Source organism: Bos mutus, chromosome 7, assembly GCF_027580195.1.
Source record: "Bos mutus isolate GX-2022 chromosome 7, NWIPB_WYAK_1.1, whole genome shotgun sequence".
Taxonomy (NCBI): Eukaryota; Metazoa; Chordata; class Mammalia; order Artiodactyla; family Bovidae; genus Bos; species Bos mutus.
The window spans coordinates 62,031,483-62,044,241 of NC_091623.1; the positions used below are offsets into that span (position 1 = coordinate 62,031,483).

Here is a 12,759-nt window from a genome sequence, read left to right on the forward strand (position 1 = left end):
CTGGGGTGGCTGCCCCCTGCCCTCAGCATCATATCCAAACCCATTTTGGTGGCCCACGAAGTCAAGGGTGCTCTGTCCCGAGGACACTGCAGTCTCACCTCTTGTTTCTCTTGTGCCCTCTGCTCTACTGGCTTCCTGATATTTTGACAAGGACTAAAAAAAAAAAAAAAGTAAAACCACTGAATGTTCAGCCTTTTAAACAGTAGCTAAGTCAGATGTTCGAGAGCTATCCCCACTCTCACCTCATCCTCACTCATCCCTAATCCCTCCCCCAGCCCAAGGCTGGGGGAGGAGAGACAGGATGACAGTGGGAGTAGGATGGGGCTCTGTGTTGTAATAACAATAATTTAAAAAACATATTTCTAATATCAGGATTTCTAAGCACTGCACCTAGCTAACTCCTGGCCCTCTGGGTACCGGCACCAGCCCAGAAGCTTCTTGCTCAAGATGGAAGTGGGACGAGTGTGGTGAGGAGGGAAGACCAAGTCTAAGCCCGTTGTCTCCACCCTGAGGGCCTGCCCTGGACCTGCTGGGTAATTATAGCTCGCAAGGCCCTGGATGCCTTTCTCCACCCTGTAATGACAGCCCAGCTTGTGCTTGCATTGCTGTCTTGAGTTGCAAGGGTCCATGGAGGAGGCAGCTAGGAGGGGACTTGTAGCCATTCCACTGGGTCTGTCTCATTTTTGCATGCACCAAGTGGACGCTCTGGGGGGACCCACTTGGCCCTGTCCAGGGCTGGCACCGCAGGCTCCTGGGGATTCTGCCAGATTCTCTGCATCTACCCTAGGGTCCTACACCAGGCTGTAAGACCAGACTACCTGCGAGGCCCTAATTCTGAAGCAGTAGGGCCACCACTGGGCTTCCCAGGTGGTGCTAAAGGTAAATAACCTGTCTGCCCATGCAGGAGACATATGAGATATGGGTCTGATCCCTGGGTCAGGAAGATCCCCTGAAGGAGGGCATGGCAACCCACTCCAGTATTCTTGCCTGGAGAATCCCATCGACAGAGGAGCCTGGTGGGCTATACAATCCATAGGGTCACAGAGTCGGACACGACTGAAGCCACTTGGCATGCACGCAAGGCCACCACTAGGTGGCCCCACTCAAGCTGCACTTCTTGCCCTCTCTCCCCGGCCCTGAGTCAAGCTATATCGTCTTTTCTTGGTCCCTAAAGGGAGGAACCTGGAGAGGAGGGTTGGACCCAAAGTCCAGGTGCGTGCTGACTGTGTTGAAGGGTACAGATGTATGTCAACATGCACAATAGCCTCTGCGGCACTGATCTCAGGAACCCTGCTCTGGGGAATTCCATGGAGGGACCAGGCGCTCATAAACCCTGGCCACGTTTCCGGCTATTGTGGTAGTTTCCAGTCTGGGAGACCTCCTGCTTCCCAGGTCAGGGATCACAGGTGAGTGGGGAAAGGCAGGAGCAGGGCAGGCTCAGGATGCCTCTTCAGACCCCTGCCTTTTAGAGCAGGGGTCCTCAGCGTTTTTGGCACCAGGGACCAGTTTTTGTGGAAGACAACTTTTCCATGGATGAGGGAGGGGAATGTTTTCGGGATGATTCAAGCACATTATATTTATTGTGCACTTTATTTCTCTTATTATTACATTATGATATATAATGAAATAATTATACAACTAACCACAATGCAGAATCATAAGGCATTAGATTCTTCTAAGGAGCGCACAACCTAGATCCCTCACATGCACAGTTCTTGGTAGGGTTCATGCTTCTGTGAGAATCTAACAGGACACAGAGGTCAGGCGGTAACGTGAGCGATGGGGACTGGCTGTAGATACAGATGAAGCTTCACTACTCACCCTTCTGCTATGTGGACCAGTATGGGTCCTTAGCTCAGGGGATGGGGACCCCCTGGGTTTAGAGCAAAAGGCTGCATCACACCTGCCTTCCCATTCATCCAGTTACCTGTCTGTCTAGCACAGATATTTTTGTCATCTCTTTCTGGAGAGATGCCAGGTCCTTCTATGGGGTGGGGGTGGTGGGTAGACATGTCTAGCCTGCTTTGAAGAGCCATTGGCCAGGGTTACCACTTAGAGACAGCGTGGGGGAAGGGTTTCATTTGGTGATGCCCCAAATGAAACCAGGCTGGGGTCAAAGTTGGCAGTCACCTGATCCTGAGCCCAAGAAGGGTTTCTAAGACTGGGACTAGGTGGGCGTCTGTTCACCTGCCAGTTTTCCCCACTAGACAGAGCCCCTTTGATCTTCATGGTCCCTGAACCCTAGCCAGGGCCTCAGCAGGTGCCCATCAAATGTTTGTGGAGTGAATGCACGAATGAATAGGATAGAGCCATTACCAGAAGGGAGGTGTGGCTTTATTTACACAGCGGATTTGGGAGGAAGGGGGTGTGACATGGCTGCTCAAAGTGACTCTTGATTTATTAAGTGACCCAAGATGTGTGTACTTAGTGAAGCCTGTGGAGGCCACATTAGTGGGACATGTCCATTTATTCATTCCTGTATTTTTCTTTCCCACTCTCTGTCTAGGTTCTGGGTTCTAGGCTCTGTGCTGGACCTGGAGACACAGTGATAAACAGGCCAGAAGCAGCCCCCATCCCTAGGAAGGCAAAGTGGTGAAGGATGCGGACATGACAGTCAGATCATCCTGATTACCCAGGTGAGTCCAAAGTCCAACAGTAAGTAGCCTTCTATGAGACAGAGGAGGAGTAGAAGGAGACACTTAGGAACGACTGGGGCCCAGGACGCTGAGGCTCTGTTGGGGCCTCAGTCAGCCTTTTGGCTACAGTTTTATGGAACAAGGCTTTAAGGAGACACCCATACCTTCATGTAGTCATGAAATATTTATTGACTCCCAGTTTTGTGTTAGCTGCTGAGGATGTGATGATTGACAAAAACCCACGTTGTTTATGTAGTCCTGGAGACCCCAGGCCAGTGTGTGTGTGTGTGTGTGTGTGTGTGTGTGTGTGTGTGTGTGTAGTGGTGGGCAGGGCAGGGGGAACAGACATTAAACTAAACAATCATTCAACTATAGCAACTGCTGCAAGTGTTACAAAGCATGTAGGGCATGAAAGGCTGTTACAGGAGGTTTTGACCTGGTCAGGGAAGCGAGGAAATTCCTTCTGGGAGGATCTAAAGGATTTAATTGGGGAGGAGGGACATTTTGCTAGAGAGAAAGAAAAGAATGTGCAAAGGCCTGGGAGTGGAATGGGGAGGGGAAATGGCCAGTTAGAGGGCTTGGAGGGGAAGGTCAGTGTGGGTGGAGAAGTGAGCAGAGGCCAAACCATTCGCGGCCTTGTGGGTCACTTTGAGGACTTTTTTCCTGAGAACAATGCAGTTTACTAAGCTGAAAGTGATGGGTTCAGAGCTGCATTCTGAGGAGGTCACTGTATGGAAGAGAGACGGGAGGAAGCAATGGAGGGGGCGGTCAGCTGGGAAACTGCTGCAGTCATTCAAGGGCGAGAGGATGGAGACCCGGGCTGCAGGACTCATTTTGCCCCAGATAAAACCTAATTCGCAACTCTCACGTTTTGCTTTTTTTTTTTTTAAGTACACATCTCTTTGATATTTAGACGCCTGAGCCAAGTTATTAAAGGATGGTATCCCATGGTCATATATTAAAGAAAGCAAAGAGGATGGAGAAAAATGAGTGGATTAGAAAGAGATTTAGGTGGTAGAATTGAACAGACGTGGGATATGGAAGGACACAGCCTGGGCTAGGGAAGAGGGAAGTGCTGAGGGTGATTCCCAGACTTCCAGTGAGGTAACTGGGGGTGGGGGTGGGAGTGGGTTCCCCAGTGAGGCAGGGAGTACCAGAGGCATGGAGCAGGAGAAGGGGAATGAGCATGAACTCCACGTTGGGCATGCTTTGACTGAGGAACCTGTGGACACTCAGCAGAGATGTAGACTGTGCAGCCAGTCTGGAGTTCAGGAGTCAGGGGCAAGGGTAGGGAGACAAATGTGCTTCATCTGTGTGTAGGAAGAAGTTCTAGTAAGAAAGAGAATAGGAAAGTAGAGTGCCTAGGCCTGAACTCTAGGGAACCCCTAGACTAATAGGGAGGGAGGGGGATGAGGTTGGGGTGAAAATGGGCAGACTTGGCCAGAGAGGATAGTGTGGGACAAGAGTGTTTCCGGGAGGCAGTGACCAAAGGCTGCTGGGTGTCAGGTGGTGCTGGGGGCTTTGTCAAATAAGGACTGGAGAGTGGGCTGTTGAATTTAGACTTGGAGGTGACGGAGAATTTGTTTGGTTTTGCGAGGGGGACAGAAGGCCCACTGCAGGGTTCTGAGGTTTGGGAGAAAAGTGAGGACAGATTGCTCTTTCAGAGAATTTTGCTGTGGTCGAGAAGGAGAGAGATACTGCAGTAGCTGGTGAGGTCTGATGCGGTTTTGTTTCCATAGTGAAAGTGAAAGTCGCTCAGTTGTGTCCGACTCTTTGTGACCCCATGGACTATACAGTTCATGGAATTCTCTAGGCAAGAAGACTGGAGTGGGTAGCCTTTCCTTCTCCAAGGGATCTTCCCAACCCAAGTATCGAACCCTGGTCTACCCGCATTGCAGGCAGATTCTTTACCAGCTGAGCCACAAGGGAAGCCCTTTACTGTTTCCACAATTGCTGCTAAGTCGCTTCAGTCATGTCCGACTCTGTGCGACCCCATAGACGGCAGCCCATCAGGTTCCTCTGTCCCTGGGATTCTCCAGGCAAGAACACAGGAGTGGGTTGCCATTTCCTTCTCCAATGCATGAAAGTGAAAAGTGAAAGTGAAGTCGCTCAGTGGTGCCCGACTCTTAGCGACCCCATGGACTGCAGCCTACCAGGCTCCTCTGTCCATGGGATTTTCCAGGCAACAGTACTGGAATGGAGTGCCATTGCCTTCTCCGGTTTCCACAGTAGAGGTCTGAAAATATTTTTAAAAATATTTATTTATTTATTTGGCTACACTGGGTCTTAGTTGCAGCACACAGGATCTAGTTCCCTGAACAGGGATTGAACCTGGGCCCCCTGCATTGGGAGCACGGAGTCTTTAGCCACAGGACCACTAAGGAGGTCCCAAGGCCTGTCAATATTTATAGGTCAAGGGGTGGAGCCATTTGAGAGGAGGAGGTTGAACATTCAAGATAGAGAAGGGATGATCCATCCAGCAAGCTCCTGAGAAGGGGGAGAGGATGGGAGGACCTGGGCAAACAGAGGGAGGCTCCCCGTGGTATAACAGGGTATAGTAGAGGCAGGAAAGTCTCTCTGTTTGGTTTTAGTTGAGCTCTGGGGAGATCAGCTGGTGGCTGAGGAAGGCCAGAACAGTGGTTCACTCCGTGTTTTATGTGTTGTGTGTATTTCTGTGTGTGCTCAGGCCTTCCCCAGGTCTGGGCTGCCAGCCTGGATGGTGTGCCACAGGGAATATCCCCACACTTGTCTGGGCGGAGGCTGGGCACCTCCCACTCCGGGCTAGCTCCCTGATGAGATTCTCAGACAGTGTTTCCCCTCATTCATGAGCAGAAAGGTTCACAGAACAGGCGTGGGAACCTGCTCTGTGGCCAGGGCCTCCGCTAGCTCAGGCCGAGATTTGCAGCATCCCTGCCTTCACTCCCTCCCAGACTGGACTGGCTGAAAGTGGCGTCCACTATTTTTGGCCCGTATTGTATATAAGGGCTCGGGAAAAACAAAGGTTGACTCCAATGTGCCCCCCTGCCCATCCCCCGCTTTGACCAGTCTTCGATGGTCTCCCTTCTCATCAACCTATTCAGCCACACATTTCATCACCAGGAGTGCCGGATCCAGGAGCTGGGGACAGCCTGAATCCCTTTGGGAACCTGGTCCTGGGGGTGGATCCCAGATCTTTTTCAGGTCCTTCTCCACTGTCCCCTTCCCTGATAACCCCTGATAATCCAGCTCCAGGGCCGGGTGACCCCAGACCCCATCACCTGATGGTGATGATGATGGGGAGGCGAGGGTAGGAGCGGTATATCCAGCAGGACCACCTGAGCTAGGGCCAGGGGAGTCGGCCAGCATCCAGGGATGCTCCCCCCACCGCACTAATCTCCGGTCGTGCGCGCCTCTCTAGCTGCCCAGGGGGCGGGGGAGGAGGGCGGGCAGAGTCCCACAAGGGAGCGCCGAGGGGAGGCGGGCGCCGCGTACGTGCGGCGAGCGGCCGGCCGCATGAAGGGCGCGGGCGGCCGGCCCCCGCCGCGTCCCGGGCCCGCTCCCGGCTCCCCGCTCCCGGCTCCCGCGCGGCCGGGCGGCCCGGGTCTTCCCGGGGATCGCCGGCGGTGGCGCCCCCGGCTGAGGCTGTCGGGGCGCGGAACCGGGGGCCTGGGACGCGCGGGGGGTGCTGGTGGGAGCGGGGTTGGGGGTGGGCGGGAGGTAGGGAACCCGGGGGGAGAGGGAGGTGGGGACGTGGCGGCGGCTCAAGCGGGCGGAGCCGGCAGCGGCGGGAGGTGGAGCCGCCCAGGAGGAGGTGCCGAGTGGGCCCGGCGCCGCCGCGGGAGGTTCTGGAAACGCCGGGAGCGGCGCGTGTCCGGGTGAGCGTCCCGCCTGCCTGGCAGCCCGGTCCGCCGCGGGGCTCGGGTACCGGCCGGGGTCACCGGGCCGAACCTTCTGCCCGCGCGGGGCCGGCAGCTGGGGGCCGGGGGTCGCGCCGTCCGGGCCGCAGCCCCGCGCCGTCCGCCCTGTTTCTGCACCCGCATGGGTTCCTGTCCCGCCGCCGAGTCCCCTCCCCGAGATAAGGGCGGTGAGGTCAGCGGCGCCTTTCCTGCCGGTCCCTTCGGGGCGGTCGGACCGGGTGGGGAGAGTGGCCGCCCCGAGGGTCAGGCTCCCGGGAAGGGGCGGCCCGGCCCCAGGGCACCCGGAGCTTGGAGGAGGCAGGGGCGCCGGGCAGGCCTCTAGGGGCCGCTTGGTGTTAGGTCCACCTTCCTCCATCCAGATGCTTGGGAGTCTGTAGCCTTGGCCTGTTTGGTTCCCATTAAGACAGGCTATTGGATGATAAAGTTTTTTTTTTTTTTTTCTCTCCAGTTTTGCCTCAGCAGCCGCGGAGACTTGTAACTAGTTAACTAATTCAAGAAACGAACCCTTCAGTGTTAATCAGAAACTGCAAGGAGTTGCTGGCCTAGTGGGGCACGTGGACTGGAGACCAGGAAAGGCCAGGCCCCGGTCAGTGTGGTGAGTGCTGTGCTCAGAGGGAGCACTGGACTGTGGGTACTTGGTAGAGGACAGGATGCTTCAGGCCAGAGGACTTCCTGGAGGAGGTGACCCATGAGCTGGAGTGGTCAGATGAAGGTTGAGTAAAGGGTAACCCAGACAGAGGAATAGCCTGTGTGAATGGAAGCTGACCTGGGCACTCTAGAGGAAGCAAGGAAATGGGGGGAGGGACGCTTTAGTGGATAGCTGCCTACAGACCCTGTCCAGAGAGCTCAAATGAGAAGACAGTGCCTGGTATTGTGTCCTGTATGTGGAGGGTGCTCAGTGAACCCTTGCAGCATGAATGTGGATGCGGAGTTTCCTTTTCCAGGGCAGAGGCCCCTGGTCTCTGTTTTCGAATTGACACCTTTCAGATGGAGAAGAATATCAAAGTCCCTCCCAAGGCTGAGGCTGGTGTCTTCTGCTGTAGAGTGATACCTGAGGCTTGTGCTGCTTGATGTAAACAACCTGAAGCTCAACAACCTCAGCCCTTTTGGAGGAGATCCTGGCCCTGAGATCAAGAGTTGGGGAACATTGCTTTTGCAGCTTAGGGCATTCTCAGATGTTCCTGATTCTGCAGAGATCCACTGTCCCCCTAAGAATTTAGAGAACAGTTTTGAAAGCTGCTGCCCATGTCACATCTGGGATAGCAGATTCCATGATTTAATTCTCTGTTAAATGAACCGTGGTTTCCTTTGGCTTGTGCTCAGAGAGTCTCTGAAGCTTCCAGGATGCAGTTTCTCACTTTGTTCTGGGCTTCCAGGTCCAGCCTCTCTGTTCACTTCTCCCTACTCATAGGATATTTGGGCTTTGTATCATTTTATTCTTGAGCCTCATTTGTAGACGGCCAACTCTGTCCACTGTGTGGCCCAGCCAAGGAAGCCACGTAGCAAAGATGGGGTGAGTTGGCTGGGGGCCTCATCCCAGAGATGCTGTCATACTGGGCCACCCTAGTTCTCTGAGAGATCTGCAGGCAGACATGGTGGCAACTGAGCATTATCTGTGGCTTGTGATAGGCCCTTCTATCCTGTCTAATGCTCTGAAATGGTGTACCCCAGAGAGTGCCTACTTTGTCACTGCTTTAGCCTGGCCGATCTCTGTTCATTCCTGGAGTATCTCCTGTGTACTTTTGCTTACAGTGTGCCTGGGGCTGGAATGAGGGAGGAGGGGGAGGAGACAATGATGGTGGTATAGTCCTTGCCCATGGGTAACTCATAATTTCTCTGAGATTGCTGCTTCGTGCTGGCAGCTGGTCACATGCCAAGGAGGAGCTAAGAGTGTGAGCGTTCATGAGGAGCGACTGCATGGGTACAGCCCTGAGGAATGAGTAGGGTAGCAAATCTAGGGTCTGCTCATTTCTTGAGAGAACCTCCCTTTTTGACTCTGCCCTCCCACATCCTTGGGAGGGCCTGAGACTGGATGTTAAGACCTTGGCCAGTGTGTGGCCACGCTGGCCATGGTGTGCGTTGGGCTGTTGGGTGTGTCCCTGGCTCCTGGGATCTGTCTAAAGTTTAATTTTATGCAGATGGAGGTTGGCAGGAAATGCTGTGATGCAGGCACGTGCAAGCCCAGACAGGGTGCTGAAGTGAGAGTTAAACTTCGAAAAATCTAGCAATTTTTTTGGACTTTTGAAGTGCTAGGGTGGGACATGAGTCTGTTCTTGAGCAGAGAGGGCTGGTGGCCCCTGTGGTCGCTGGGTTTGAGCTGCGGATGTGGAATGAGGGATATCGTTTTTATTCTCAGAAGGAGCAGAGGGGGCTGAAAAGTCTGGATTAGACTTCTTGGAGATCTAGGAGAAAGTGTTTTAAGTGGTGTCATTGCAGGGCAGAGGGTTATAAATGTTTGGGTAGTGAATTCTTCACTTTCACTTTTCACTTTCATGGATTGGAGAAGGAAATGGCAACCCACTCCAGTATTCTTGCCTGGAGAATCCCAGGGATGGGGGAGCCTGGTGGGCTGCCGTCTATGAGGTCGCACAGAGTCAGACACGACTGAAGCGACTTAGCAGCAGCAGCAGCAGCAGCAAATTCTCCAGCTCACTGGATGTGACTCTGATCACAGACCAACATCTGCTCTGGATGTTTCAGGAAGTGTTTGCTAGAATATACCCTGCTCTGTACCTGGCACTCTTGAGGGCCCAGGGTGTGGCCAAGATCCTGAGACCTGGTATTTGTAGGAACTCAGAGTGTGCAGGCCAGAGACATAGGAATAGGTGAGATTCCAGAGTGTAGATCCGGTCACCTGTTTTTTCCCAGAGAACTTTCCTTCCTTGGTGAGAGAGCCAGTGATTGGCCAGTGGTGTGCTGCTTTAGGCCTGACTCCACCCTCTCCTTAATCTCTTTTGATGCTCTTGGGACGTGGAGGTTCTCCGATTTCTGTTTCGTTCTCATCTTCACTGTCTCATAGACTGGACCTGCTTTCCCTCCAGGGGTCAGCTGCTTCAGGTCTGTTGCCATCCCTCTAGTACCCTTGGTGCTGATGACTGGTGGAAGTTGTGCCTGGTGCTAGGCTGCCCGCTGACATGTCATCACATTCAGTCTTCAGAACAGCCCTATGAGATGTTATCACTGTTAAATAGATGGGAAAACTGAGGCTCCAAGACTGTAACTTGGAACTATAACTCCTTCGACTGTAACTTGTCTAAGGTTCTGAAACCCTGAAGTGATTGTGGAGCTGAGCTTTAACTCTGGGACTCTCTGACTCCAGGGTTGGTGTGTCTGCCTGCTCGACTGTGTTGTCTTGTCCTGAGCTGGGCCTCTTGGTCACCTGTGAGTGCTGTGAGTGCTCCTCCCAGACGGCAGGAGTGACTGCTCACTTGAACTGGAGGTGCCATGCTTATTGTCTTTCTGAGCCCATGTTGCTGTCTGCCTTCTGCTGGGATCCAGCCATGGGTATCATAAGGCTGCTTTGTGAATCACAATAAAGTCTTTGACTTGGGCAAGCCTGTTCTGCTAGGCCAAAGTGTGGCTCCTCCTTTTGGGAAGTCCTTAGGATGCTATATGGCAACAGATGTTACTGAGTAGGATTGAAGGCGGCAATAAATAGTGGAATATATGTTTTGGCTTTGAGTCTGAGCTCTGCCATTGATTTGCTGTAGCATGTGAGTTGAGCAGCTTCAGTTATGTATTTTACATATCTCTATCTGAAATGGGGATGAAAATCTGTCTAGTTTACAAGGTGTTGGTGAGGATTAGATGGTAGAAGTGAAAGATTTTTGGAAACATGAATAGTGGTTAGCTTAGCCTAGTTCCCAGAAAACAGATCTTAAGTGCTTGATGCTCTGTTAGAAGGTACAGTTGCAGAGTAGCAAGTGTAAGGGAAAAGAAAAGTGCAGCTGAGAAGGAAGGGGAGCATATCCAAGGTGGTGCTGTAGCAAGCTGGCCAGTCTGCACAGAGGTGCTCTAGTTGTTCAGCTGTGCAGGGCATCTCTGGGTGAGCTCTGCTGCTTCTCAGTGGAGGCCTGGAGAGGGGATTTATCTGCCAATGTCCTCTTGTTTCTGTTTTTCATTGGTCACAGTTGCCCAAGGAGGAGTTATTTCCGCCCACCCCCTGCAACCCTGCTCAGTCCTCATTTGCACTCCCAGGCCCTCTAGCAGTCCCCAGAGAGGCCAGCAAGGCACTTCACTGGAGTTTAGAAGTTGCAGGAAGTGTCTGAGATTTGGAGCCTGCGCGGTGTCCTTCACTGGGTCTGAGGTAGAGCAAGTGGCCCAGGAGGCAGGTGAGGCCAAGAGAGTACAAGGTGGTCCTGTAGATGCATCCAGTATAGCAGTGTGGGGGTCTTCTTCTTTCCCGTAGTTCCTCATAAGTTAGTCTTGCCTAGACTGCCGAGTCTTTGCCAAGACTCTGATCGAAAACCCAGCTGGCTTTTGCATGTTGATTTGTACAGCCTTGTCTGCTACTTTGTTGTCTAGTTACTGAAGCAGGAGCCTTGTGATTTTGAGGGTACCCACGTGGGTAGTACAAGTCAGCATGTCCAGGTGCTGGATAGAGAGACTACGGTCATCCCTCCCTGTCTGCAGATGTGACACCCATCGATGCCGACTGTACAATGCCTAGTGTATAAGGGACTTGAACATCCGTGGATGCTGGTGTCTGTGGGGTCTCCTGGAACCAATCCCTTGTGGATCCTCAGGGACAGCTGCATAAGGAGAGATATGCAGGAACATCTAGGCTTCTGTAGGTTCTCAGTGAAGGAGATTGTTTTTCATGTGATGTGGTTGTTGAAGTTATGAAATCTGGAGTCATGAGATGGGGCTGGAGAGGGCAGTAGGGCCAGGTCATGCAGAGTCAAAAAGTGCTAAGGAATTTGGACTTTATTCTGAGAATAGTGGAGAGCCTTTGGAGGGTTCTTAGGGAGAGAGAGACCAAACGGGGGGATACAGTAAGCTGTGCTGGCTACTTTGTAGAGCAGAGGTGGGAGGGAGGCCATAAAGATGGGAGACCACTGCAGGCAGGGGCCAGTATGGCTGTAAGGACGACTTAGGGGTGGCTCAGATCAGGGTGATAGTTGAAGCATGACATCAGGTGAGGAGAGTCGGGCACCTCTAATCCCTCCCCTGGGGTGCCAGGGAGAGCAGCTTATGGGCCTCAGTGGCCGTCCATGTGCATAGGTGGTAGGGCCTCTGGAGCCTCTGTCAACTCTTGCTCGGTTGAGCACGCAGGTCCTCTTCGCTGTGCCGTGCAGAGTTGGCCTCACTACCAGGAGGCGAGGCCACTGGAGGGAGCCCTGTTCAGGCAGATCTTGCCCCTTAGCAGAAGGCAGGCATCCTCTTGTTTGGAGCCAAACGAGACCTGTTTGTTCTTGGTAAACCCATGTTCTGTCTCTAGGCTGTTAAATACATTGTTAAAACTCAAGCTGTTGCATTTGGGTTGCAGCTGGGAGCTTGGCATAGGTTCCTGCCTGATGAGGTAAGGGGAGAAGCTAAGGACGCTGCTGGTTTGCAGTTGGAAACATCTTTTCATGGCTGTTTGGCCCCGTTGTGAACATCCTCTCCAAAGAGCCGGCTTGCTGGGGCCTGTGATTGTATGTCTTGGAACCGCCCTGTGCTTAGAAATAGTGCCGGTTGCCTGGTGGGTGAATTATTGTCACTGGGGTGTTGGCAAGCTTTGAAGGACCTCCCTGTGGGGGTCCCAACTCAGGCTGCTCTGTCTCTTTGGATTCCATTGGAGAGGGCTTGCTTTATTTTCTTCTCATTTTAGATATTATATAAAGTATATTTCAAATTTCCTATAGAACTTCTTGTGGAAAGATTAGGAAATACAAATAAACATAAAGAGAAAAATAGAATTATTTAACCAAGATAACAACTAGATTTATGACTCTCTGCTTACATATATATGCAGGTATGTAAATTTCCATATATAAAATTTATTCCTTATAAAAATGAAAGCATAGCGTATATATTGTTTGGGAGCCTATTTTTCTCACTTAACAAGATGCGTTGGTCTCTCTTGGCGTTAAAAAGCATACAGTATCCATTCCTACACAATCCATAACCATTCATTGTATGGAAGAAATGTAACATCTTCTGATGTTACAATTTCCTGGCACGAACAAATCTGTCGTGAGGTTTTCCTTTTCGCTGGGTGCCAGATACGGACCAGAATTTGTTCA

At 52.4% G+C, this 12,759-nt stretch overlaps 1 protein-coding gene across 6 annotated transcripts in view; it reads left to right on the forward strand.

Annotated features, from left to right (window-relative positions):
- The first annotated feature begins 6,333 nt into the window (after positions 1–6,333).
- The window catches only part of P4HA2 (prolyl 4-hydroxylase subunit alpha 2), a 33,068-nt gene continuing 26,642 nt past the window's right edge, over positions 6,334–12,759 (forward strand). For 2 of the 6 annotated variants that reach the window (XM_070374013.1, XM_070374009.1), the window contains exons 1-2: positions 6,334–6,490; positions 6,981–7,127. The gene's annotated coding sequence lies outside the window, so the exon portion shown is untranslated. The other 4 variants (XM_070374012.1, XM_070374010.1, XM_070374011.1 and 1 more) reach the window with 4 other exon arrangements.